The sequence below is a fragment of the Acinonyx jubatus genome, chromosome B1 (assembly GCF_027475565.1).
Source record: "Acinonyx jubatus isolate Ajub_Pintada_27869175 chromosome B1, VMU_Ajub_asm_v1.0, whole genome shotgun sequence".
Taxonomy (NCBI): domain Eukaryota; kingdom Metazoa; phylum Chordata; class Mammalia; order Carnivora; family Felidae; genus Acinonyx; species Acinonyx jubatus.
In genome coordinates, this window is record NC_069382.1 from 76,235,842 (window position 1) to 76,259,561 (window position 23,720).

At 37.7% G+C, this 23,720-nt stretch overlaps 1 protein-coding gene across 3 annotated transcripts in view; it reads left to right on the top strand.

Moving 5' to 3' along the window:
• IQCM (IQ motif containing M) overlaps window positions 1-23,720 on the top strand; it is a 648,904-nt gene that overhangs the window by 477,442 nt on the left and 147,742 nt on the right. The window lies entirely within an intron of this gene.

The window sequence follows — 23,720 nt, forward strand, 5'->3', positions numbered from 1 at the left end:
CTGGATTATTGATTTTAGGATGACCTACTCATCTCAAAGAAAAACGATAGTAAACTTAACAGAATAACTTATATGATTGGTACTATTCATTGAGAATTTACCAAGTGCAAAGATGTACTGGAAGCAATATCTCACTTTCCTCACAAAAACCTTATGGGTTAGGTTGTTATTATAATCACATTACAAGAAGTGAGACAATTGTAGCTTAATTTAAAGTACCCAAAGCAGGATTTGAATTGATGGGCTGGCCCCAGAGCCTCTACAATTTCCACTATGTGCATTGCGTCCTTACCATAATAATTTGTCTATCCGCAGCCTTATCTAATCTGATTTACTTCCTTATTCTTGCTTCTTATGAATATCCATTGAGATTTTCATATTCTGGGAGAGATAGTCTAAGATTCTAATCCTTAAATTTTCAAAAGGTCTGTAAGCCTGAATCTGAAGAAATTTGAGAACAAAATAATTGAAAGGATTCAGTCAGAGGAATATATTGAAAAAGGAAATCAGAACTAAGATAAAATAGCCACATTGAGCAATGTCTTCCCCTGACCACTTGCTTTCTCAGCAATATTGAATCATAGGGCTACACCACAGGTGCGGATTGTTGGACACTATCTGCAGCATCTACCTGAGTGTCAGGAAATATCTCTAATTAGAGAGTATTAGCATTCTGTACACCAAAGCCAGGGCATCAAATCCTAATGTACATTTTCAATAGGGAGAATAATAGCGACAAATATAGTTACTAAAAATGGATGGTGGCCTAGAATCATATTTATTTTCCCCTTATTAATAGTATCTAAGTTCCATAGTCACAGTAGATTAACTCATGCATTTTCAGCATCTCTCCTGGGGATAACAAAGGCTCAACAGATTCTCTGCTTCAGTTAACAGATTTTTATATTTATAAAAAAAATGGTTAAAAAATTTCTATCTTAACAATTAACTCTTAGTGGGAGGAAACAAAGCTATCTGCAGACTTCTCTAAGCAATGCTTTTTATTCAACAGATATTGTCTAATGTAGTTAGTTACCAGAAAGCATCACAATGAACAAATAAAAGAAAATAAAGCTAGACAAGGAAAATTTAACTAGCATGAAATGACATTGTTGCCATATGTATATTTTTGTTTGTATTTGGTCAAATCTGTTTCTGCTTGAATTTAAGTGACAAAATGAGCTCAAATCTGGTGAATGAAGTTTTTATAGGAGGGTGCAATATAAATTAAATTAAAACAATAAAACTCTTTCTATATGACTTTTAAGGTACTAGCATGATAGATTAAGGCAAGGTTTTTTTGGACTGTTTTATAAACTATCATTTTTCTGTTCCAGGGTTTATTTATTTTAATTTTTTTCTACTTTAATTTTTATCAAGTTGAACCGTGTATAATTGCCATTTTCATAAGCCAAAACTGACAAATATCAGCAATTTCAAAATAATATTTTTCAAAATAATACATATACATCCTTTTACACAGAACTACAGACTTCTAAGTCTTCAGGAGACTCCCACTGCACCCCTGGTTCCAGTTTCCCAGAGGGAACTGTTACCAGATTTTTAAACTGCTTTTTCTGATTGCTTCTTTTTTTAAAAAAATTTAATTCCAATGTAGTTAATATATAGTGTTATGTTAGTTTCAGGTATACAATACAGTGGTTCAACACTTCCATATATTACTCAGTGCTCATCAAGATAAGTGTACTCTTTTTTTTTTTAAGTTTCAAGTTTTTATTTAAATTCTAGTTAGTTAACATATAGTGTAATATTAGTTTCAGGAGTAGAATTTAGTGATTCGTCACTTACATATAACACCCAGTGCTCATCACAAGTGCCCTTCTTATGCCCATCACCCATCCAGGCCATCCCCACACCCACCTCCCCTCTGATAACCATATGTTTGTTCCCTATAGTTAAGAGTCTGTATTTTGGTTAATTTTGGTTTCTCTCTCTCTCTCTCTCTCTCTCTCTCTCTCTCTCTCTCTCTTTTTCTCCTTTGCTTATTTGTTTTATTTCTTGTATTCCACATATGAGTGAAATCGTATGGTGTTTGTCTTTTCTGACTGGCTTATTTCACTTAGTGTAACACCCTCAAGGTCCATCCATGTTGTTGCAAATGGCAAGATTTTATTCTTTTTATGTTGAATAATATTCCATTGTGTCTGTAAACCACATTTTCTTCATCAATTCATCAGTTGATGGACACTTGGGCTGCTTTCATAATTTGGCTATTGTAAATAATGCTGCAATAAATATAGGGGTGCACATATCCCTTTGAATTATTGTTTTTGTATTCCTTGGGTAAATATCCAGTAGTGCGATTACTGGATCATAGGTTAGTTCTACTTTTAATTTTTTGAGGAACATTCATATTGTCTTCCACAGTGGCTGTACCAGTTTGCATTCCCACTAACAGTACAAGAGGGTTCCTTTTTTCCTTACATTCTCACCAAAAGTTGTTTTCTTGAGTTTTCTATTTTAGCCATTCTGACAGGTATGAGGCGATATCTCATTGTGGTTTTGATTTTCATTTCCCTGATGATGAAAGATGTTGAGCATCTTTTCGTGTGTCTATTGGCCATTTGTATGTCTCCTTTGAAGAAATGTCTGCCAATTGTTTGGTGTTTTAAATAGCACCTTAGTCATCTGAAAGTGTAAATGTATCTCTCAAAGATGACCAACTTACGTTCAGGAAATGCTTATACACTGGAAATATGAAATAGAATGATGTAAGATATATCTATATAGTCTACCTGATTGCTCATTTTTCTATGGCTACTTTATCCAACCTGAAATTATTACTATGACTTTATCATAGTAATTAATATAAATTCAATTATTTGAGGAATTTAAAATATGTAGCATGCTGTAAGTGGACTGAGTAGCCTTTTATTAGAAAGGATAACTTCAATTTAACATATGTTTATTAAGCATTAAGCATGTGGATGTGCCATTCATGGTTCTAGGAGTCTGGAATGCACAAGTGAGCCCAAAACAGTGCTCCTTACTATTGTGGAGGTTATGTTACAGTAGGAGGAAACAAACAATTAAAAAATAGACATAAAAGTGAACTTTAGAGTGTTCAAAATAATGTATACTATAGAACAAAATAAAATTGTAGCCCCTAAGGTGGATTGTGAAGGGGGTAGTATTCATTTGGGTGATCAGGTAGGTCTCATTTAGAAGGTGACATTAAGCATAACTGAAAAAGGTTAAAAAAGGTAAAATGTTTCTGCAGGCATTTGGGTGGAAGGAACAGGTGGTTCAAAGGCCTGAGGGCAGAAGCATGCTAACATAAGTGGGTGCAGTAAGGAGGCCTGAAGGCCTTGAGTAGAATGAGAGAGGGAACAACAGTAGGTGATGAGGTCAAGTTTTGGGAGATGGAGTCAGAATCATGAAAGGACCAATGAGAATTGGACTCTTCACTCTTAATGCAAGTGGAGCCATTACAGGGCAATGAGCAGAACAGTAACACGGTGTGACTCACGTTTTAAGAGGATCACTGTGGGTGCTGCATGAAGCATGGATGTTAGGGAGATGAGGGCAGAGACAGGAGACAAGGTAGGAAGCTACTGCACCCTCATGTGAGAGGCTCTCGTACTTTCGGACTTCTCAGAGTCGTCAGATTCTAGTAGACTTACTAATAAGAACTGCATTTACCCTATGAGGGATAATTTAGTGGGAGATTATAATTTTGTGAAAACAAGAGGTGTACACATTAAATGATGTAAAAAATACAATAACTAATGCTAACACATGAAAAGGCACAGGTTTTTTGGGTGTGTGTGTGGGGGTGGGTTGGGGAGTAAATAAACAAACATTTGATTGATAGAACTGTCCCAGTTCTGTCATTCACTAGCCGAGTGATTTGAAGAAAAGTATTTAACTTCTTTGGGCCTCATTTTCTCTCCAAGTAAAATAATAGGTTAGATATAAACCCCTCAGTTTTGTCACTGACTCTCCTAGGTGATGGCAGTCACAGTTACCAACAAAAGGACTTCCAGTGAGGGGTTAGTGGAATAAGCTACATTCTGTTCTACTGCAGTCAGCTCTGAGATTAATTGGTGTTACTACTTATCATTTTTTTTAATTTACCACCCATTTTATTGTCTCTTATCCTTGGCTAGCTTTTCTGCTAGTCTAGCTTATTTGCTTAGTAGGGTAAGCAAAACCTTTAGCTTTGAGGGGTCCGAGCTCATGATTGAAGCTCCAGGGGGCAGGTCATGGATGCTATAATTCTTGCTCGTGGGAATGGGAAACACAAAAGCGCTAAAAGAGGTACAGTGAATGGATTTCCAAGGCTCTAGATATACTTTCTAGATATACTGCTTTCTGGACACATTATTTATTAGCAGCCCTATCTTACATGGTAATTAGACCGGACACCACTGGCAGTCTAGTAACGTCCTTCTTCACTCGGTAATCTATTGGCATGAAGAGCCCAAAATGATTTTGTACAGTCCTTAATGTATCACCTGTGGAAATATCCTCCTTCTGAGAACCAGACCCAATATCTGCTAGTGGGTCACGGAGAGCGATGATGACAGGGGTTGCTCTTATTCCCACCCTTTGTTTCCCAGACCGTATGTTCCACCTTTCAAAGACACAGTACCATATAATGACTGCATGAGAATATAGGCCACATCCTGAGGGACAGGGGCCCAACCTTCCAGGATGTTATCTGGCATTTTAGCTTATCTTTAGGAGACTATTTCAATGTTTTTGCATTCTGGCTGTTTTAGGATCATGTGGTCACAGTAGGAATAAAGGATCCCACAGTCATGTTCCCGCTATCACACATTCTTCCCCACAAAATTGGTCCAAGGTAATATTGCATAGGACAAATCAGATACTTTGTGTGAAACCTTGTATAGTAGGGCTGGCTAAGACAATGGGAGTAAGAAAGACAAACTGATACTCAGAAACTAAGTTAATTTTAATAATTCTGAATCCCTATCCTTTCCCAGAAGGAAGTGGTTCAAAGTGGTCAAGTTCAGAATACACCATATTAAGGGCTCAATCTTTGCCTTGGTCACTTGGGCTATTCAGCTGCTCAGTAGCTGGGTTAGTTTTGGTGAAGGGCAGTCCATGCCACTGGGTCTATTCGTAGTGTCCAGTTCTGCCACCATGGCTTCTCTGTTCATAGGTCCATTGCACAAACACTGAAGCAGCCAATAACAGAGGCAGGATGACTTCCACAGGAAAAGCCATCCTGCCCACCTTGTTGCTTAGTGCCTTTTCTTTAGAGGAGTTTGTCTGGCAGGTATGGTGGTGAAACACAAGGAACTGCAGATTCTGTGTGCATTCCCCTAGGTTCATTCACACACTTCTTCCTTAGACTTCTTTGTCTCCGATTTTCCAGTTTTTCTCCTCACAGTCTTTCTGATGAAGCAACAAAACAAGCCATTCGCTGCAGTCCAAGTATATCCAAAACTCACAAAGCTGATGACTAGGTGTATTTCTTGAAGCTCTGCCCACTGTAATACTGTCTTTCACCATTGTTATCTGGGACTACTGCTGAGTAGGATTGTAGGTTGCGCATCTGTGGTCCAATTTTGGTTCTCGTGGGCTTATTAAGCCAACCCATCTGTGAAACAAATTGTTTTTTTTTCCCCTCCCTCCATCAAATGGTCATAGGAAATCCTCAACAAAGCTGTGACTATGATAAGAGAAAGAGATGTGCCACAGAGAGGTGACATGATAAAGTGGGCGCCTGTTCACGTAACTGACTTTTGTCTCCCCTCTATGCTTAAATCCAATTGCAAATATGATGTTTCCATTATATAATGGATTGCTTCTGTGCCCATCAAGCTGATAGGCCTGGCATATATGGGAAGCTCCAATTCCATAGCTATTCTACTGAGGCATAAGACATGTTAAGGTCACTTTTTAAACACTGACTAGCTCTTCTGTGTAGACAATATGAGTGTGCTCCAGAAATGTTGAGGAGTGCATCGTGACTTTGCTACCAGGGCATGCTAGCAGATCCACATGGCGTCCTTATCCACCATGGATACTCCCTCTAATAACGTAGAATCTTACATGTTGTGTGGCCAAGAAGGGTTATGTGTATTGCAGTCTGTATCTGCTGCACAACCTTCTTTTGTTCTGGGATCCATATAGATTATAAGGCTTCCAGATCACTTGACAAATGGATCAGGGCAACATTGCCAAGTGTTTCATGAGCTATAGCCAAAATCACATCCTGCACAGCAACTACATTTGTGGCTACTATTTAGTTACGTTTTCAGACGTTAGCTATCTGCCATGATCCATCTGGTTTTTCAAAGCACCAAACTGGTGAATTCAATGCATATATGATGGGGACCACTACTTCGGCATTATTAAAAATTTTTGAAGGAGGCAGTGATCTCTGACACTTCCCTGAAGATGTGTTTTGCTTCTCGTTTATAATCTCAGCTGGATCTGGGGCTGTTTCAGTGACTGTCACCTGGTGTTTTCTACCTGCCGCTATGGTTCTTAATTTACAGATCAGGAAACCAATGTGAGGGTTCTGCAAGGTGTTAATTATATCCATCCTGATTATGCAATCAGATGCTAGACAAATAACCCCTGAGCAGGTTCATGGACTCCATTTTCTACCAGGTCTCCCCAAACCCAGCTCTAAAAAGGAGTCATGAGTATCTTTTGAATCTTTTTGTTACCAGTGTTAGCTCAACTCTTTATTCAACAATCCTTGAAATATATGGGTACAACTCCTCTGGTAAATGTCTGTATGTCTTTTTGTGGAGAAAGATTGGAGAATAGATACTGTATATATTTATTCTGACATTGCAAGATCATTCCTGAAGGAGACCCTCCCTCCCCTACAGTCAGTGTTCATTGGGTCTGATTCATGTCTGTTTGCTGGTAAGATGGCTTTCTATTCTGTTGGCTGAAACAGCCTTTGCTCACCTGCTCTTGATATATCTTGGCTTTGAAACTTAAGCAACACCTTTGTTAGAAGCCTTTCACTTCTCAAATACCATGGTCTATTTGCCATAACTACAGGTATCTCCTGCACATTATGGTAATTGTACCCACTTTGACTCCATCAGTTAAATGATATTACTTGGCTCCACTATTAGAAAGTCCAGCACCCTCATTGGTACCATAGTGATCAGTTACTTAACTGTCCTACAAGGATAGCCTCCATTGGATTTCTCAATGATACCAGTCCCCCCACCCCCCATTAACCCATTCTTTATCATTTGAATAAAGGGAGTATCCCTTTGGCTTTCCTGCGGAATGCAGTTATCTCTGTCTTATAGGATAAGTCCACTCTAGTATACACTCCTTTTTTGAGCCTTTTGACTCCCTCCTCAATACTCTGGTAGGGCTGTTCTGATACTTCATCTCAATTACCATAATTTGCTTTGTGCTTAGAAGAATCAACCCATCAGGGCACCTGAGTGGTTCAGTCAGTTGAGTGCTGACTTCGGTTCAGGTCATGATCCCACAGTTCTTGAGTTCGAACCCTGCATCAGGCTCTGTGTTGACAGCTCAGAGCCTGGAGCTTGCTTTGGATTCTGTGTGTGTGTCGCTCTCTCTGCCCGTCCCCTGTTCATGCTCTGCTTCTCTCTCTCTCTCTCAAAAATTAAATAAACATAAAAAAAAATTAAAAGAAGAATCAATTCATCAGTATATTAGAATTGGCCATACATGACTTTGCCTCATCATTAAATCTTGAGTCATGATAAAGTGCCCTATATCAGTGCACTCTCCTTTATTCAATCTTTTATTCTGCAGCCACTGGGTTATCACTCACAATATCTATTCTCAGGCATGTTTTCCTGGTTTTTTGTTTGTTTGTTTGTTTGTTTGTTTTTTCCCAGTACATTGTGGCCTGATCCCAAAGCTATTTTAGTAATAATCCTTTTTCTCCCATAGCAAGGACTTTATCCCCACCCCCACCATCTTGCCATGTTGAGCCTGTATTCTAGTTATTGGTCCAGAAGTGCTGAGGGGTGGGGGTAGATTTTCAGAGGGCCAAGCATCATCTTGTGAGGCAACTCCATCAGGTGATAAATTTGCATGTTCTCTAATAAAAGGGGACTGTCATTCTCTCACAAGAGGATGCAGTCCTTTTCTGCCAGCCCAGTGATTTCAGAAGAATCTGCAGGTACGTTCTTCTCACACATAGTCACCCACATATTCTGATTTCAAGAACTCTATCAAGAACTCTAACTCTGGCTTTACAATGGAAAACTTGTAGAGGTTGAAGTTTCAATCTATTGCACCAAGTAACAATCCACCTACTTCTTTTTCTTTTTTTGAGGCAGGAAGGGAGCGAGAGCAGGGGAGGGGCAGAAAGAGAGAAAGAAACCTGATCAGGCTCTGCACTGTCAATGCAGAGCCCAATGCCTGGCTCAAACTCAGGAACGCTGAGATCAAGACCTGAGCCAAAATCAAGAGTCAGAAGCTTAACCAACTGATCCACCCAGGCGTCCCACCCCCTACTTTAAACCTCTTGTTATTGTCATAGACTCCCTATCTGTTTAGGTTAGAGGTATTGCATAATCCAGGGCATTCCTTCCTAGCTGTATTCATCCCAGTTCACTCCACACAAGAGCACTGTGATTATGGTGCTACAGCAATATCAGGACTTATAACCATATCATGACCAGCAATGGTATCCTTAATTGCCATCTGATGGATAAATGATTGAGTTTCAGAACACCATGTTAACAGAGTGCTTCCTAAGACAAATTCTTATACCAGCTATCTTAGTTTTAGTTTCCTTCAGAAGCAGATCCTGAGCAAGAAATAGAGTGCAAATAGTTAATTTTTCAGGTGATTTCAGAAAACACACGTGGTGGAGTGATGAAATGGAGCAGAGAGGGAAGCAATGAAGGGTGACTCAGCAAGTATGTTGCCACCATTGACAGCTGGGCCTTAATTCCACCGGGGAACTCTAGGACACTGTGTAGAACACACCTCAGACTACAAAAAATGCACAAGCAGGCTGGGGCATTTACCCGCCAATTTCCTATATTTCTTTTGGTAGACATTACCTCTTTGACACTTTAGAGTTCCCCTGCATATAGGCCCGGGGGCAGGGTCGGGGGAAGCTCCCAAATAAAGTTGCAAGTCTCTAATAAATACTATTATTGAAGCACTCTCATCTCTTGGCATCTGTGATCGCACACTGTAGTGGCTTGAAATACTACTGACTCTTAAGTTTATTCTTCTAATCCAGGCTGCTCTCATATCCTTAGACCATTTGCCTGTTAGATATTATTACTTAGATCACTCACATGCACCTGAAATTCTGCATATTCAAGACTCAACTCCCACCTTTCCACTTTCTAAATGGTTCCTCTTCCTGGATTCCCTGAATATATGATTGGCACCTTCCTACCAGTTATCTAAATCAGCAAACCAGGGTTATTCTAGCCTCGTCTCTTCCACTTTCTCTCCACATTTACCATTCAGAAATGCCATCGTGCCTTCTAAATATCTTTTAAATTCAACTTTTTTCCCTCTCCACCCACACTGCCTTACTGCAGACCATCATTATTCTTACCTGAATTACTGTTACAGAAGCCTAATTGATCTCCCTGCTTTCTACTCAATCCATTCTTCACAGTGCAGCCCCTGTAATATTTCCAAGGGTAAGTTTGATAAATTGTTCCTATACTTAAAACTTGAAATAATTCCTCATTGATCTTAAATGAAGACCAATCCCATTAAGGTAGTGATCCAGGTCTTTGATGATCTGGCCCCTGTTTCTCCTATCCTCAATTCTTGTCACTTCTGCTCTTAAAGACTAGACTCTGGCATACTAAACTTCTTTCAAATCCTTCCTCTTCTCCTGTATCTTTATACATGTTTTCCCTGCCTGTAATACTCCCTTTTCACTCTCTACTCTTCCTTGACCTTGTAACTGCTAATAATTCTTTAGGTCCTAACTTAGACATTTCCTCCTAAAAGTCTTTACTCCTTGATTGCCTTGAGTGGTTTGGTTGGCCAGTTATGTACTTCTATTAATAATCTTTACTTGCTTGTCAGAATTTATCATATTCCATTGTAATTATTTTTAACTGATATCCTGTATGATCTGTGGGGGCAGCAATCATGTCTTATCCACTTTTAAATTTTCAGCAACTAACCATAGTTTCTGGAACCTATTAGGTACTTAATAAATGTCTGTTTATAGACAGATTATTTATTACCTTTAGCTCTTTAAAATATACTGTATTTCATAGATAATATACTTGGTTGTCTCTTTGTTCAGTGCCTAGTATAGTGCTTAGTAAGTCTGAGGTTTTTGATGAATGTCAGTTAACTTAAGAAATAAAGATCTTCTGGTATTGATTAGTAGGGATAACAAACACACTGCACATCACCAATACCAGATGAAAATATCTAATGAGAATCACTACTACAATCATGTTTATGCTCAGGATGTGTAAGTCATTTTCAGTTTACTAATGTTATCCCTCTTCATAATTACATATGCAAGGGTACCAAGCAAATGCTATTTCTAGATGAATTCAGAATGAAGGAATACTTGTTAAATAGTATCTGTGAATATTCCCCTAGTTATTTTGGGGAAATAAATAATTCACATACTCAAACTTGAAAAAAAATGACAAATCCCTATAAAAGTAATGAAAATCATTATCATTCCAAGATTCAGTGGTGTATTTTAAGATAAGAATTGAAGAGGCACCCTCAGGGAATTATCTTAGCGGGGAAGCCAAAGAATTTCCCCTATAAACTTTTCGCTCCACAGAACTAAATGTTAAACAGCTTCATGGTTAGAAAATGTATTCTCCCTTCCACTAGCTAAATATTTCTCTGTGTCTTGGATTATCATTTCCTAAATCTGTTATGACACGCTCCTCCAGAGTGCAGCTCAAAGACGCTTCTGCTGCTTTCCTTCATCCTTGTGAGGAATGTCTAATAACTTCCCACCAAATCCTTCATCTCTTTGTTTTGCATCATGGAAAACATATGGTCTATTTTATCCAAATAGAGTTCCTGTCAGGCAATTGAGAGACCAGGATATCCTGTTTTAAATTGGGGTTATCTGGAGGGAAATGCCACTTTGTGAAAGTATCTATTATTCTGTGTCTTGTCATGGAGATATTCATAAAATTTGATAGAATGTGGAAATGCAAGTTTGTTTGCAATTCTTCGCCACACTATAGTCAGCCCAGTCTTTCTCAGAAAGAAAGAAAAACAAATGACTCTGGAAAAGTTCTAAAATAGTACTGAGCAAAAACATTTCAACATGATTGATAAAGTCTTAAGACTTGGATATTGGTGATTGGAATGGGTGAGAGGAGTCAATGCTCCCGAACTAGTCATTTAATAAAGTGGACACATATTGGAAAGATATATTTTTGACATTTTGCATAAGGTAAAATTTCAGCAAGCTTGACTGAGCAAGATTGTTTGCTGTCAGATACACTATAGTTCTTTCATTAACATTAGATTGAATTCTGGACATGGTTCAAGCTTGAGGGAGATCTACATGAAAACCCGATTTACATTTGTTGAGATTTCCATGAATTTCTGAAAAACTGACAGATCTGGTGTCGATGGAAGTACTATATATAACAAGAAAACACAACCAGCTATCTTCCATTGAGTTGGGAACATCCCTCATACCTTGACATTTTTGTCCAATTATATCAGATGCTCTGAGAAAAACAAAATAGTATCCTTTGTATATCAAAATTATTATTTTAATTTTCTTCATGCAAACTAATGAAAGTGTAGAATTTCTGTAGGGTCCACATGGGGCATTTAAAAATGAGATCCTCTTGGGGTGCTGGGGTGGCTCAGTTGGTTAAGTGTCTGACTCTTGGTTTTGGTTCAGGTCATAGTTCATGAATTCTAGCCCTGCATCAGGCTCTGTGCTGACAGCACAGAGCTTGCTTGGGATTCTCTCTCTCCTCCTCTTTGCCACTCCTCTGTTCGCTCTCTCTGTCTCTCTCTCTCAAAATAAATAAGCAAACTTAAAAAAAAAATGAACCCTTGTATCTTAAGCTGCTTAGAGTAAGATACTGAATAGAGATAATGATTTTATATGAAAAAGTAAGTGTCAATACACTGACAAAAAAATTAAAAGATTTCACATTGTGGTGTTTTTAAGAAAAATTTAGTTTGATTTTAAATTTGTATTTGATTTTTGGGGTGCCTGGGTAGCTCAGTCACTTGAGTGTCTGACTCTTGATTTTAGCTCAGGTCATGATCCCAGGGTCATGAGATTAAGCCCCACTTCAAGCTCTGCACTGGGCATGGAGCCTCCTTAAGCTTCTCCCGCCCCCGCCCCCCCCCCCCCGCCCCTCTCCCCCTCTGGCACATGGTGTTTTGTTTTTTTTTTTTAATTGTGTTTGATTTTAAATTCCTGTAACCTGTAACGTTTTATGTTACCATGATTACACTTTTATTTGTTACATTCAGAGTTCTCCTGCCCTCCAAAAGTACCTGGACATATATCCAACAATTTGTGCATTACCTTGAATTTAGTAAGTTAATATTTTCAGAGAACTTCAGACAGTTTAAATCACTTCCTGATGTAATATAATGTCAATTACTAATGAGAGATAATTACTGTTTTAAGTAGTGCTGCGATGTTAGCTTTTTCTTTTCTGTTGTTGTTGTTCTTTTTTTTTAGTATGTGCCTTTCAAAACACCTTTTCTTTTTTCACAGTAAAACTGATATATGTCCACTGATGTACATTAAAGTTTTAAATTCTACTAATTCATACAGGTGTGAGCAATGCAGTCACAGGTCAAATTTCCATATGACCCTTCCACCTCAAACAAAAGATAAATGTCATTGTGTTTTTATGCAAATATAAATTGAGATGTGATAAACTCTTCTTTTTTCAATTTTCTTTTTCTAATTTTAACACCAACACCTGTTCTCTTTTTCACATATTTACATATCTCTGGCATCGTGTTTAAAGTGCATATGTTACACATTGAAATTCAGTATAGAATAGGGTAGGAGAAATAGGTGACAGAGATTGGAGAGGTATCTTACAATTCATTAAGAAAGTTATAGCAAGTACCTCAGCTCTCTTTCTTCAGTATAAAACCATCATTAATGAGAATATTTTTTTTCCTCTAGGACACATCCACTAATTCTTAACAATGCTCAGATAATTCAGTGTATGTTACTGGTTAGTAACATGAGTAGAAACATTTTTGATAATTTAAATATAAACATGCTAAAGATTTCTATCTTCAAATATATTCTTAACTTACCATAGGGAACTTTTGTTAGCACATTGATTAGATAAGATTACAATATAATTTTTTAAATGTCCTCTAAAATCATCTATTAAACATAAAAGATTCACATTGGCATTTATGTGCTGTATTTAAAAAATTCATTGTTAATGGGAAGACACCGAGTTTAAAATTTTCCCCTATAGTACAAATTTACTCCATAGGAAAGTGATTGAGGAAACTATTATCTCACATAAACAATGAAGACTAAAACTATCATGCTTTTTGCTTTCAAGGGATATAGAAGAATCAATGAATATTTCAGAATTCTTTACTATAATGTGTAGCTGAGAATCGTGCTTGGTTCAGAATATTAATTTGAGTTGAGACAGAACAAAGATGAGATATTTATTTACCTCTCTAGCATATGTATGTGTCAATGAAAAGTGATAGTATAATCTACAAAGAGAAATTCTGTAGGTAAAAGTACTTCAATTTCTGTATTGTCATACTTTTTGAATAGGAAGAGGTGATTTATTCATTTAAATTTCATATCAGAAGGAAGTTAAAGGTCTCAAACAGCTATCCTGGTTGATCAGTTGAAATTCATACAATAATTGCAGTAAAAATCAATGACAAATTTATTTCACGTGGGGCTCACATGGTCGCCACGTATCCTGAACATCTTTCCTTACATAATATTTTGGAGTATTCAGCACAGCCTAGAAATGCTATTCATTTCAATAGAAGCATCCTTTACAAGCTTGATCTCAGAATGATCCTGAAGTTTACCAGCTAGATTAAGTAATTATAGTCTAATCTTGGGAATAGGAACAAAACTATATGGAAGATACAGAGGAGGGAAGATTGTAGTTTCTTAGAAAACACTAGGCACTCATAAATTTAAATTTCAGTTATGCTCACAGTTATTGCTATTTGACTTTGGAATTACAGTCTATGACTAAATTTCAGTGTAGGGGGTACTAGAGAGTTCATCTCAGTAGAGTTTGCATTCTATTCAATTTTACTTCATTCTGTGTAGCTTAGGCTAATAAGGCTAATAATAAAAGAGTACCTGAGAGATGTTTTTTCCTCCTGACATCAAATCTATGATGTTTTCTCAACCTACGTCTCTAACTCTCTAACACCAACTAGGTGTCTAACAAGTCAATGCAATTCTGACACTAATTATCTGGAATTAGACCTCATATCCTAAGGGCTCAGTCCATCAAGAACTACCCCTACTTCAGATGTCAGTCACAAGTCTTGGGCCACCTGTACTTCTGGCTGGACTGGCTACAATTCAGGGGTTCCCATGAGCCTCTTCAATAACTTGCCAAAACAGCTCACAGAACTCAGGAAGGCACTTTGCTTACATTTACCAGTTTATTATAAAGAATACAAATAAACCATAGGAAGAGGTACAAAGGGTGATGTCTGGAAGGGTCTAGAGCAGTGGACCTTGTGGAACTGGGGTGTACTGCCTGTCCTGCACCTGGATGCATTAACCAACCTAAAAGCCCTCTGAACTCTGTCACATCAGGGTTTTTATGGAGGTTTCATGAGGTAGGCATAATTGATGAAATCCTTGGCCCTTGATGATTAACTTAATCTCTAGTCCCTCTCCTGTTCCTGGAGGCTGGGGGATTGGGTTGCATGTTCCAAGCTTTTAATCAAGGATCGGTCTTTCTGGTTGGTAACTAGCACCCATCCTGAAGCTGTCCAGGGGCCTGCCAAAGGTAGCCTCATTAGAGCATAAGACAATTCTGTTATTCTTCTCACTCAGAAAATTCCAAGGTTTTTAGGAGCTTAGAACAAAGGAACTGGGGACAGAGACCACAGATCTTTCTATGATATCACAATTCCTATTATAAACCAAATGGGTTAATCATAGGTAAAAGGGAACTCATTGAAATTATGTTTAACTTTCTATATGATTATGGTTTTAAGTCACTAATATTGAATACTGATTTTGTATATGGAAGACACTTGAGTATTTTAAATGCCAAGGCATCTGGGCATCAGGCACAATTTCCACCCTCCTGAAAATGAGGCTAAATTCATCATGCTTCCTATGTTTTGTCAGTTGACTCCTCTGATATTAACTGTTACCCTCTGTTTCCCATAAGGCCACCCCTCCATATTAGCTATTCAGTATTTTTCTATGAATTGGACTGAGTCCAAAACATTTGGTTTTTTAGTTTTAAGTTTTTATTTAAATTCCAGCTAGCTATCACAGTTTCAGGTGTAGAACTTGGTGATTCAACACTTCCATACAACACCCTGCGCTCATCACATCAAGTGCCCTCCTCAATCCCCATCACCTGTTTCACCCATCCCCCCCCCAAGTCCCACTTCTCTCCAAGTCTCTGTGTCCTTTGGAACTGTCCTCCCAAAGTTATCAGTTTTTCTTCATAGCTCAATCATTTCTCTGTTTGCTTCCTGCTCCTTAGGCTTCACTAAAACCTGCCTCGACCCTGAGAACCTGGCTTCAGCAGGTGGCATCTCAGGTGGTAGCACTTTATCCTCTCTCTCCCATATCTTTTGGTCACAAATGGTGGGGTTCATTTCTTAGTTCCCCTCTTTGCCGCTTCCAAACCATTGCCCCTCCACTCCAGCCAACATTTCCATATTACTCTCTCCTAGCTTTTACCTTCCATTCTCAGGTCAACTTATCCTCATTCATTACACACACGAGCAAACAGTTGCATTCTTCTCCAAACAAAATTCAGCAAGAATCCTGGGAGCTGTCAATATACCACCCAAACTGGTCACCAGACTAGTGAAACTTCAGTGCACTGATGTTGCTGTTTCTCATTCAGATCATGTCAATCTCCCCTTCTTCCTTCTTTTTTTCCTACCATGGTCCCTGGTTCTGCTAACACTCAGAACTTAAAATGTCCTGTTCTTCTGCTTTAGTTTGTTTATTTACATTTGAGGACTTATTAAAGTCACACAACAGTTATACCAACTATGGCATAAAGTTGCAGGAGAGATATATGTTTCTTTTGCTAAGTAAATTTATCTGATATTCGTATTGTGGCCCTTGCTTTTTCTTTGTGCTTACATTTGTCTACAATATTTTAGACCCTTCTAAAGTGCTCCCAGACTCACTGTAATTACTTCAGGGTTTTACCCACTAAAATATACTGTTTGGAGAACTTAAGAAAGAGAAATTAAAAGGTCAATATTTGGCCTTGTCCATCAATGTGTTTAGTGATTTTAATATGAGAACAAAATATATAACTCTTTGCATAGTTACTTTAAAAAATGAGATTACATTGTGATAGTCTTCTGTACTTTTTTCTTAGAAACAATTTCCCCTAGGAAAAGCTCAGGGTTCAGGACTAAATTTCTTCTGTCTTTCATGCTTGAGTGTAACTCAACTGGATAACTAAAAAGAAGTCCCTGGTTAACATAAATTATCATTGGAAGATAAAGACCTAGAGATTAGATCTGGTCCTAAGGAAAAAAATGAGAGTAGCAGAAGGAATCCAGTTCTAGGGGAAAGAGATGGTTAAACATCAGAGGAAGGGCTTGATTTGGGCCTTGGATCCCTGCTGTTATCCCTTCTTGCACTGTCCTCCCCAGTTATCCTTCCATGGGCTTCTCCCACCTTCCTTAAAGCCCTTGAGGATCTTCTAAATGTAGAAATACAAACTGGCTCCACAAAAAAAAAAAAAATAGAAATAGAAAATAAATACAATATGCTCAACCTCCCTGCTAACACAAATACTTGGAATAAAAACAGTAATATGCACTGGGAGGTGTTTTACACAGTGAAGAATGTTTTTGGAGGAATATATTTTCGTTTCCAGTTGAAAACTTAATGTAACATATAAATCTCTAGAGGCATTTTAAAGCAGAAATGATCTAGATTTCATATTTGTAAAAAAAAAGTATCAAAATAGTATTACAGCAACAAAAAGACTGTTATTTTGATACTTAATAACACATTAGTATTCTGGCATAATGAAACATCAGAAACCAGCATCACTCTGTTGGTGCACTGTCAGGAAAAGTTTGTCCCAAACCATAAATTTAAACAGTCCAGTCTATTTACAGTGTCTCTGGACATTGCCACAATGTCAAGATTTTGGGCAACCTAATACTTGCATCTTTTGATCACCCAACTCTGGTTATGTCGCACTTTCTCTCAAATGATAACCAATAGTGCTTCAAAATTATTACAATAAAAGTACTAAGGTTGAATGATAATATTCTCCAAAGGATATATCTTTAAATGTTTTTCTTTAATTAATTTATTTATTTTTGAGAGAGAGACAGAGAGGGTGAGCAGGGAAGGGGCAGAGAGAGAGGGAGAGAGAAAATCCCAAGCAGGCTCCACACTGTCAGCATGGAGTCAGATGTGGGGCTCAAACTCATGAAGTGTGAGATTGTGACTTGAGCTGAAACTGAGAGTCAGATGTTTAACCAACAGAGCCACCCAGGCACTGCTCTTTAAATGTTTAATTATAGCAAAAGCATAGTGTTTAATCAATCTTTATGTTTATATATATTTTTTAACTGTTTATTTTATTTTATTTTTGAGAGAGAGACAGTGTGAGCAGGGGAGGCACAGGGAGAGAGGGAGACACAGAATCCAAAGCAGGCTCTGGGCTCTGAGCTGTCAGTGCAGAGCCTGACCCGGCTTGAACCCACCAACCATGAGATCATGACCTAAGCTTGACCTGAGATCATGACAGATGCTTAAGTGACTGAGCCACCCTAGCACCCCCTTTATTTTTTTAAATAAAGTTTATTTATTTATTTTGAGAGAGAGAGAGAGCGCATGCTTGTGCATATGCAAGTGGGGGAGAGGCAGAGAGAGAGAGAGAATCCCAAACAGATCCCAGGCTGTCAGCACTCACAGGCCGATGCAGGGCTCAATCCCACGAATGGTGACATCATGACGTGAGCCGAAATTAAGAGTGGGATGCTTAACTGACTGAGCCAGCCAGACATCCCAATCAATATCTTTAAACATCTTTTTATTTTTATTTTTTTCATGTTTATTTTTTAGAGAGAGAGAGAAGGAAAGAAAGAGAGAGAGAGTGTGGGGGAAAGGCAGAGAGAAGGAGAGAGAGAGACCCCAAGCAGTTTCCATGCTGTTAGCACAGAGCCCTATTTGGGGCTCAATGTCATTAACCAAATTGTGAGATATAACCTGAGCCGAAATCAAGAGTCAGATGCTCAACTGACTGAGCCACCCAGGTGCCCCTCAATATCTTTCGTAATATGCAGCACATGTTTATACAAATAAGAGTGATGAAAATAAACATGTGACACACAAAAAGGAGAAACACGTGATGAAATTCAAGTTTGGTCTAAACAAGGAAGGAAAATGCTTTCAAGTACTCAAGTACATACATATGTAGGACACACGCATAGTAATTCTAAAAGCTCTCTGGTGAAGGAAGGCAGAATCTACAAAAAGATCTGAAAGGGCCAGATATCAGAACAATATCTCAAACTTGGAAAGGGATGATTTCCCCTAGAGGGATCAAGATTAACTTTTCTTCAGACTAGTAGAATTAGGGGAAGGAGACCTCAAAAGTCAGAAATAATTGCCTGCTATTTAAAATCTTCTATAACACAATGAAGGTAAACGTCTTTTCTATTTCTATTCTAAGCCCATAATGCTGATATTTTAAAATAAAGTACAAAAAGAAAACTAAAAACCAATCTTACTTAGAAATATTGATGCAATTCCTAAATAAAATATTAGCAAATAGAATCCAGCAGTACATTAAAAGAATAATTCACCATGGCCAATTGGGATTAAATCCAGAAATCCAAACTGATTCAATATTTAAAAATGCATTACTAATATTCAGCACATTAATAAGTCAAAGGAGGAAAAAAACAAATGATGGTTTCAACATATGCTGATATGACATTTGAAAATTTCATTACCCATTCCTGATTCAAGAAGAAAAACTCTTAGAGAAATAGGAATCAACAGAAATTTCCTTCACATGAAAAAATATGTGTGCCAACTAAAAGTGTCATGGTAAAGAACGAAGCAGTTGAAGTATTACAATTAAAGTCAGAAATATAACAGTGATACCCACTATAATTGGTAGTGTTTAAGATTAATGAAGAAACATGTGAAACATTGTTACAAAGGGGAAAACATTATTTCATCCATTTTATTCCACAAATATTGATTGAAAGCCTATTAGGTGTCAGTCATATAACATGGCTATTAGGATATACTGCCATGTAAAGATGGATGGGCTGCACTCTTGGAGTTTATATTCAAGTAGGGTGGATTATGTGCAAATTATATTAAGACTGCATGCCTGGAGGGGAAAAACAGTATCGACTGCATTTTTCAAATTTAGTTGGGAACTAGTTGAAAATTACTTGGGTGCCTGGGTGGCTCAGCTGGTTAAGTGTCTGACTTTGGCTCAGGTCATGATCTCACAAGTTCGTGTGTTCAAGTCCAACATCAGGCTCTCTGCTGTCAGCAGAGAGCCAGCTTTGGATCCTCTGTCCCCCTTTCTCTCTGTCTCTCCCCCACTCATGCTCTCTCTCTCTCTCTCTCTCAAAAATAAATAAACATTAAAAAAAATTACCTTACAAACGTCAAAAGCAGGTATCAAAGATGATTGAATAAACATATTCCAGTTAAAGAAGTAACAAAAAAAAAACACCCTAGAAATATAGAAAAAAGTACATAGCACCTCTTTTAAAAAATGACAAGCTACAAGTATGAAAAATATTGCCTTTTAAAAGGAGAGACAATCTTTATTCTTGCATAGAAAAGTTTACTGTAATGATATAAATGCTTTTTAAATTAATGTGTAAAGTAAATGAAATCCTAATGTGAATCATAACAGCTTTCTTTAAACTTCATAAATTTCAGCTAGAGATATAAATATCTTAGATTAAGATGAGAAATTCTAGAAAGACAGAATAATCAGGAGGGAGGAATATTCATATCAGATTTTAAGGCTTTTATAAAGCTACAATAATTAAAATACTGTGGTACCAGTAAAAGAATAGATAATCCAATGGTGCAGATTAATGAATAAATAGGTTAAAACCTTTATTTGAATTCACTGTGTGAGAAAGACGTCATTACAGATCACTGGGAAATAATTATTCAATCACTGATGATTTTAACAGTAGCTAAAACAATTAAATTGGATCCCTACCTCAAATTTAACACCAGAATGAATTCCAGATGAGGTATAGGTTTAAATGTCTTTTTAAAAATGCAGTCATACAGGTATTGGGATGAGATGCAATTGAATATTATGACAATCTTGGAGGAATTTCCCAGGACTGACACAAAATCTAGAAGCCATAAGGAAAGGAACTGATTCAAATTTAATACATCCTAATCTAAAACTTCTACATGAACAAACATTCCCAAGATATTAACAAAATATATTCACAGCATATAGCACAGTCGAATATAAGGAGCTCAGTCTTACATATCAGTATGATAAGAAGAAAAGATTGTTTTAAATGGGCAAAGGGTATGCACAGGCAGCTCACAAGAGATATAAATTGCACAATATCAAATATGTTCCATTTCACTGAACAAACAAAAATGAAAATGACCAAGAGATGTAACTTTTTGCCTATCTGATTGGCAAAAGACAAATGACTGCTACTATCCAGTCTGGGTGAGAATGAAGGCATTGGGCACTCTTTAAAAAAAAAAAAAAAAAATATATATATATATATATATATATATATATATGTATGTATTTTTATTTTTTCTTATTTGAGAGAAAGAGTTGGGGGGGAGGGAGCGCAACCAGGGAAAAGGGGCAGAGGAAGAGAGAGAGAGAATCCCAGGCAGGCTCCATGCTTAGTGTGGAGGCTGAGAGAGGGCTGAGGCAGAACCCAAGCAGGACTTCATCCCATAACCCTGGGATCATGACCTGAGCCAGTATCAAGAGGAGGACGTTCAACCAACTGAGCCACCCAGGCACCCCAAGACATTGGGCACTCATACAGTACTGTTAGGATTATAAATGAGTTTAGGACATACTTTTTGGAGCAATTTGTCAATTATGTCAATATTTTATTATATTATTATTATTATTATTATTATTATTATTATTATTTGAGAGAGAGAGTGCGAGTGGGAGAGAGGGACAAGAGGAGATAGAGAATCTTAAGCAGACTCCATGCTCAGCATGGAGCCCACCATGGGGCCCAATCCCATGACTCTGGGATCAGGACCTGAGCCAATATCAAGAGTCAGTCACTCAACCAACTGAGCCACTCAGGTGTCCCTTGTCAATATTTTAATTGCTAGTACCCTTTTGACTATGAATTGCAATGTTAGGAATAAGTGCTGTAAGAGAAGACAGTGTATAATGCATGCTTGCATGTACAGGCATAGTGTTTATGTTCTTTTAAATAAATATGGAAAAACCTAAATTTTCATCTTTAGGGATTGGTTAGATAAGTTTTGCTATAATGCATGTACTAGAATATTATGCAGTGGTTAAAAATAATGAAGTAGATCTACATATTATTTTAGAAAAAGTCCACAGTGGGGGCGCCTGGGTGGCTTAGTAAGTTAAGCAGCTGACTTCAGCTCAGGTCATGATCTCTCCGTGAGTTTGAGCCCTATGTCAGGCTCTGTGCTGGCAGCTTGGAGCCTGGAGCCTACTTGAGATTCTATGTCCCCTTCTCTCTCTGCCCCTCCTCCACTCGTGCTCTCTCTCTCAAAAATATGTAAATGTTAAAAAAAAAAAAAAGGCCCACAGTGAATTACTAAGTGAAAGTATGATGGGATAGTCTCTGTTGTATAACTCCTGCAATTCTGTTGGTTTTGGGATGTGTATTTGTAAATCCACAGACATTTGCATAAAGCTATACATCAGATTATTTTAAAGTTCTTATCCCTAGAGAATTCAATTCAAAGAAGAAGAGAGCAAAGGGAAATGAGAATATCACATGTTCTACTATATATTCTTCTGTATTGTCTCAAATTTTGTTTTAGATAGGGAGCATGCATTACTTTCATAGTAAAAAATAACTACAAAGATGTAAAAGGGTTTTTTTTTTTTTTTTCTAAAAATCAATCTGAAAATAGAACTCTCTGTTTTCCATGTTTCCTGATTCTCTTTGAGAAAAAGTTCTTTCATTTGTACTGGCATACTGGATTTCTAGCAGAAGTTAACTTTATGAACAAGTTAATAATCTACATTTTGAATTATTTATATGCACTTTGAAGCTTTAAGGCAGACAGGGCAAGCTCCATATTTTCCTCCCCTTCAGATCATAATCCTCCCTCTGACACCATGGTCTTCTCCATATTGATGAGGCACAGAGAGCGGAAAGAATGTTAGATTTCAGATGGAAGGTGTGCTATGCCTTCTTATCTGTTACCTTCCACAAGATAACCATGAAGGGCAAAGAAGTGAATTCAGCTGACAAATGTTTAGCCATTCTGGGGTTGGTAGTGATGCAACATAGAAAAGTAAATTAATAGATATTTGTAGGAAGAATTCTTGATTAAGGATCTCTTTCCTGCTTTGGCATAGATTGAAGGATAGCCTTCACTTCCATCCCACCTCCACCAACCACCAGCCTTAGAGGCTCGTTTGGTCCTTGGGGAAATCTGGAATTTGATTCTAAATCCCTGAGAGGGCTGTCTCTGGTCCTGATTCCTACTCCAGCAGTCCATTTTGATTCCAATGTAACACGAGAGAAATTTGTTTGTTGCAAGAAGACAATACAGGATTTATTTTGCCCAGTTCCTGCAGAGTTAGATCCAAAGAGCACTCATATGGACCCAATCCTCTGAAGTGATTTTTGTTTCCTTGCTGTTCTCCTGACAAGAGACCTAGAATTGGGTGTCCCATCAGACCAGAAACACAGCCCACCAGACAGGCCCAGAATCCCACAGGTTCCTAAAAAAGAATATATCTGTACTTCTATCTGTTGTGCTACTAACATTTGCCTGAGGATTGGTAGAATATGATTTTCTATTTCCTAAACAGCGGCTCTAATCTATGAAGTTATGTTTTGTCTGTGCGCTGAGCAGTTGTCAAAATAAAGCAGTTTTTCATGTTTTCTAAAGATTCTCATTGTTCATTCATCACTATTCTGTCAAATATTTGGCACATTACTTGACCAAAAATCTGGCAGGTGTGAATGGCATTGGTTTGAATTATTTTGCCTATAATCCCTTGCCAGGACTCTGATACCATTACACCATGTCTCATCAATTCCCTGTATTTCTAAAACTAATTCTTCTAGGAGAGTGACCAAGTCCTTCCAAGGCTGGAAAAAGAAGTCAATGCTGCACTTCGAACATGATCAGGAAACAACAGAGACATTGGTAGAAAACAGGAGAGACTTTACCTGGCATGATTTAGCATTTCACCACGCATATTCTGCCTGTCCTTAATTTTGGAGACTAACCTGTGGGTGGGGCTGTGTGCTTCCAGGATGAAGGAGAAAAGACACATGCACGGGAAGAACAGATTCTATTTTAGCAACATACTTTGTTACTGTAGTCACAGCAGATGCAGCCCTCTTCACCAACA